At 31.4% G+C, this 5,324-nt stretch overlaps 1 pseudogene; it reads right to left on the minus strand.

Annotated features, from left to right (window-relative positions):
- Positions 1-1,618: 1,618 nt before the first annotated feature.
- LOC120189592 lies at positions 1,619-4,345 on the minus strand (annotated as a pseudogene).
- Between the last annotated feature and the right edge of the window lie 979 nt (positions 4,346-5,324).

Here is a 5,324-nt window from a genome sequence, read left to right on the forward strand (position 1 = left end):
TACCTGACTCGATCCAAATCCAATTTTTTTAAAAAAAATCCAATCCAATCGGGTCGGGTACAAATCTCGTTTTCATCCCTACCGAGAGTTAGTTATGCCCTCATGACGAGTTTCATAAAATATATTAAAAAATACAATTCGTCATGTGAACTTGATTAAAATTGTGTAGAACTCGTTATGAGAGCATTCCGAGTTTCAATTATTTATTATATTTTATGAGACTCATCAGGAGGATACGACAAGTTCTAAAAATATTGTAATAAATAATTTAGTAACCCAATTATTATTTCTATACTTTTGTTTTCGTCGTCGAACAATGTTTTTTTAAAATCATACTTAAACTTATATTTTTATTATGTTTTAGTCATTTGCCATTAAAAACTAAATAAATCTGTTAATGTGCTGATATTTTTATTTTTCAATAATAATATAATATTATCTACACATCAATATCATTAATAATTTTAAGACAATTTATGAATTAAATGATAAGTTGTGCACGTAGTGTCGTACATTTAACTTTTATTTCAATATATAAATTTATACTACACGTGAGTCAAGCCATTCAAGCAAACAAAACTATTTGTTTACACTCACAGCCTAACATTAAATTCAATTTCTTCAAGTGATTGTGGCAATTAAGGAATGCCATAATATCATTGTGATAATGTGCTGATCACATACAATTGAACTTGATACAAGTGGAATTAAACATACACATATCTACAATAATTACAGTTTAATTATTTACCCTCTATTAGTAATCCTGACTTAATTATTTTGTATAAAGTAGGACCTTATTATTTCTTTTTTATAATTTAAAAAAAAAAAAACTGGGAGAAAACCCAGTTTGAAACAGGGTCCCTGCAAAATTGTAGTAGATTTATAACTATTTAAATCCAGGATTGGATTGGGTAGTTGCATTTGAAAGAGTTGACGCCACTAATGTGAGCAAAAATATCAGATGAATCAACCATGTCTTCCTCTTCTTTCACAACAACCTGCATAAAAATCAAATAAAAAACTATAATCATACGTAGTGTTATATCTCCACATATATCTTCAAGAAATTATTTATTTTTTTCAATAAAGAACTCCAGAGATATCAAACATCTCCAGAATATTTCTATCGAGATCGTTTTGGAGTCTATCTAATCTTTGACATAACATTTGATAGTCATATATGCACAGTTTGTCAGTTTATTAATAGACATAATGATCATAGACTTACACACATCATCTATATTCGGCGTTCAAGATTAAGAAAGAATATTTTTCTCGTCTAGATATTCATGACCGTTAACAATCGTCCCTACATCGACCATAATTCTCCATTCAAATTAAAAAGATAATCGACAAAGACTGATGCAATAAACTTATTTCTACCGACACTTATCATGAATGAAATGGGAATCTTATGAAGAAAAAAAGAAGAAAGAAGACCCTTACTTCATCATCATTTTCTTCTTCATGATTGCTACAAGCTTGCCTATGGGTGCACCAAATTCATCATTTTTAGCAAACCTTCCTCTTACTCGTGCCTGCTATCGGCTAATGTCTTGCGGCATGCATACTGCATATTTGATTTAGAAGCATCACTACTTCAATTCTTAAAATATCAAAATATGAGAGGGAATAAGTATAGGGACCTTGATTTCTTGCTGAAGTTCCTCTCATTCCTTTTCTTCATGTACCTATGGATCTTCTCCTTCCTTTGTTCAACAGAAAGTTTTCCAACCTTGTTGAAACTTGAATCTTCCAAACTTGAATTCTCTGAAGCTAAAGGAGTAGAGCTAGTTGTTGCTACTCCAACCAGTTGCTGATTGTCACTGCTGAGACCCTTTTCGAAACAACAAAATAAAACGATTACTAATTTACGAAATGATATTGAATTATGAATTAAACAAGTACCTGCAATTCTCCAGGTTTGAAAACTCGTTGGACAGAATCGTGGCAAAAGATTCCACCATTATCACCCTGGAATTCCAAGTCTTGTGGTTGAAGTTCAGAGTTCAAAAGAATTCTGTCAGCGAAATCCCAGAACTACCAGCAGGCATGAAAGTAGACATTGGAGGGGCCAAGGAAAGAACAAGAAGGAGATGAAGGGTTTAAAGGTACATAAGAAGGCACCGAAGACAAGCAATCTTCATCGAAAACGGATGACAATGGCGGTCCTAAAAGCGGTCCGACCGTGTCGGTGGCGTACTGCAACGGCCCCTCAGCTGAGACATCAGATAACTGGATTTGAGATTGCACCATGGAAAGGTCAAATTGGTTTTGATGTGTTAGAAATGGAGGGACTGCGAAAGATGGTGATTCAGAGAAGTCTATTGATGCTGAAATGTCATCTGGTGAATCAAAGATTATGGACAAATTGTTGTTGTTGCTAGTAGCTGCAGTGGTGCTTGTAGCGGTGTTGCTGGCACTGGTGGCGGTGACAGCGGCGGTAGTGGGGGCGGAATTCGTATCCCTGTTGTTGTTGTTGTGGTAGCCGTTGAGTTGTTCAATGTCTGGCGGTATGTTGAGATTGTTTCCGTAGGAAGAGTTTTCATCAGTGACCTCAGAGTTCTGCAGGGCGTCTGAGAAAAAATCATTATCTGACAAATAAAAATTTGGACCACTGATCGGGCTTGGTATATCCTCCTGAAAATTAAAATAAAATTCCATGTTAAGATCAATGAAATTAGCCATGGATGCATGGAAGATATCAATTTGATAGATTATGATCATATAAATATCTAACAATGTATATGAACATCTAGATATTCGAATCTGATATACTTTTAACACAAACATAAAAATATGATTTCGAAACACATAAACAATCTGAAAAATATATTTTCATACCCATATTCAACACTTATCCCGAATTCGAATAACATAAACATCAATCTAAAGATAATCGGATAGAGATATAATTTGATACAAAGAGAAGGATTCCTGCTCCATGTGACCTGTTTATGAACTCAAAGCACCCCAATATTTTGAAAGAAAAAAAATCAGAAGTTAATGCTACATTATATTTATTTAGGTTATAGAAGAAAAAAAAACCAAATTCAAACAAAAAACTGGAATTTTAAAAAAGAAAAATATAAATACCACTACCCCATTTATGTTTTCCATGTGAAATGTTGTCTTTAGGGTCTTTCACCCATTCTAATTGGAGAGAAAGAGAGAAAGAAAAGAAAGAATCACAATTACAAAAGCTTAAACAATAAGCCTGAAAAGTTACTTATTCCATTGTGATCAAAAAGAAAAGTTGGAACAAAAATGGAGGGGGGAAATATCATTGATTGGATTAGTAAGATGATGCTATCCTTAAGAAAGAGACATTTTTGAAATAAGGAATGTCTTCTCTTTATATATATATATATATTCAAAAATTAACATATATTCAGTGACAGATCTAAAAATATTTTTTAGAGTGAACATCATGTATTAATAACATAAATATCTTATACATGGTGTAGATACAAATAAAATTTCAGGATACCCTGGGAAATTCCTACATCCACCACTACTTATATGCTTATCTTCTAGAAAAAATGTTGTGAAAAATTCAAAACAATTCATTCAAAGTCCATGATTATCGAAAAAGAATTTCAAATTTTAACGTCATTTTCAAAAAAAAAATTATTTTATTACCCTATTGGTTGAAATTTGTTTAAAAAGGGTAATGGCTGAAATGAAGGGAAGCCTAAAACTAACGCAGTGGCATTATTTTGGTCAAAGATAAACGTGTAATATTTCACAAGAAAGAAGAACCAATGGAAACTGAAAAAGGAAATAAAGTAGGGCATGAAAATGATTGAACTTTAAATGATACGAAAAGAACAAAGAAACACAGATATATATATTATACAAAATTTGAAATTATAAATTACCAAAGTATTAGACAGAAACTCACGTAAACCTTGTAATAGTAAGACTGAAAACCTAGCCATTAACGAAAAGAATCTTTGTTATGCTTTTTTGTATACATATCAACACATGAAACAAAACAAAAATGGTGAATTTGCAAACATTATTAATATATGCAAGATAATTCAAAAAAATAAAAATAAATTCAAAGAGGAGAGTTGAGAGAATTACAATGGGAAGCTGTTGCTCTGGTGGATGAATCATGTCTTGCAACATATTTGGTCAAGGGCTCTTCTCTGAAATGAAATTACAGAAAGGAAACAAGAAATAGTTTTGCTACTGAATTGCAGGAAGAAGCTTGAAATGCAATAAGATTATGGTAAAAGAAGAAGAAGGCAAATTCATTTAAAACAAGGAAAAAAACACAGATGTAAGATGTAAGGGAAGCAAGAAATCTGGAAGATTTTGTCTCTTTTTTTTTTTCCTTTGAAGATTTTATTTTTGGTTTTTGAATATGAAAAACGTTGGCTAAGAAAACGGGGTGTCAAAACTAGGTTATATATAGTGAGTTTAGGGGTAGGTTTAATTTGGTGTTTGTGAAAATGGTAAAAGAGGGTTAGCCGCCTTGGTAAATCTCTTGTGCGTCAATTCGACAATCACGATGAGCCAAGAATTTTTTTTACTCGCTTTCAACGTGGATTTTTTACTAACAAAAATAACTCACGATGAGCCACCTTGGATTTTTTTTCACCTTTAGATAGTTGAAAAAAATAGAGAGAAATAGAAGAGGAGAGCTTAGAAATGATTCTAAAGAAGTAGGATATTGAAGGCCTTTAAGCACCTATGCTTGAGAGAAGGTGGGTGCGGGTATATATGAATACGAGGGTTCGTTATGTAACGGTTTATGAAAAAGATTTACAAAGGAATCAAGAATGTATATCACGATGAAATATTATATATTTTATATGATGTTCATAATTTGAATTCTAACGTTGTGTACGAAGTAAATTGAATTGGAAAAATTGTCATCATAATATTTTTTTGGTAAATTATACGTTTAATATCTTAATTATCACTTTCGTTTTGATCAATCAACTTTTTTTTTTTAAAATTGTACGTAACATTTAATTTTTGTTTCATTTTAGTTATTCATCGTTAAAATATTAACAGTAATGCTGACATGTCATCATAAGATAATACCACATTATCATTGAAAAAACTTAAAAATGTCATGTCAATAGTAATGTTAATTTTTTAACGGTGGATAGTCAAAAAGAAACACAATCTATGATTTTGAAAAAAAAATAATTGTATAATCAAAATACAACAAAAATAATAGTTGTGGTATTAAATGTTTAATTTATCCTAAACTTTTAAAATATTCGATTTATATCAAGCAAAAAAATTACAAAGGAAACTGTCACATTCTGGAAAATTTCCTTGATTAAGGTAAAACTTGTGCT

The sequence above is a fragment of the Hibiscus syriacus genome, unplaced genomic scaffold (assembly GCF_006381635.1).
Source record: "Hibiscus syriacus cultivar Baekdansim isolate YM2019G1 unplaced genomic scaffold, ASM638163v2 tig00116958_pilon, whole genome shotgun sequence".
Taxonomy (NCBI): Eukaryota; Viridiplantae; Streptophyta; class Magnoliopsida; order Malvales; family Malvaceae; genus Hibiscus; species Hibiscus syriacus.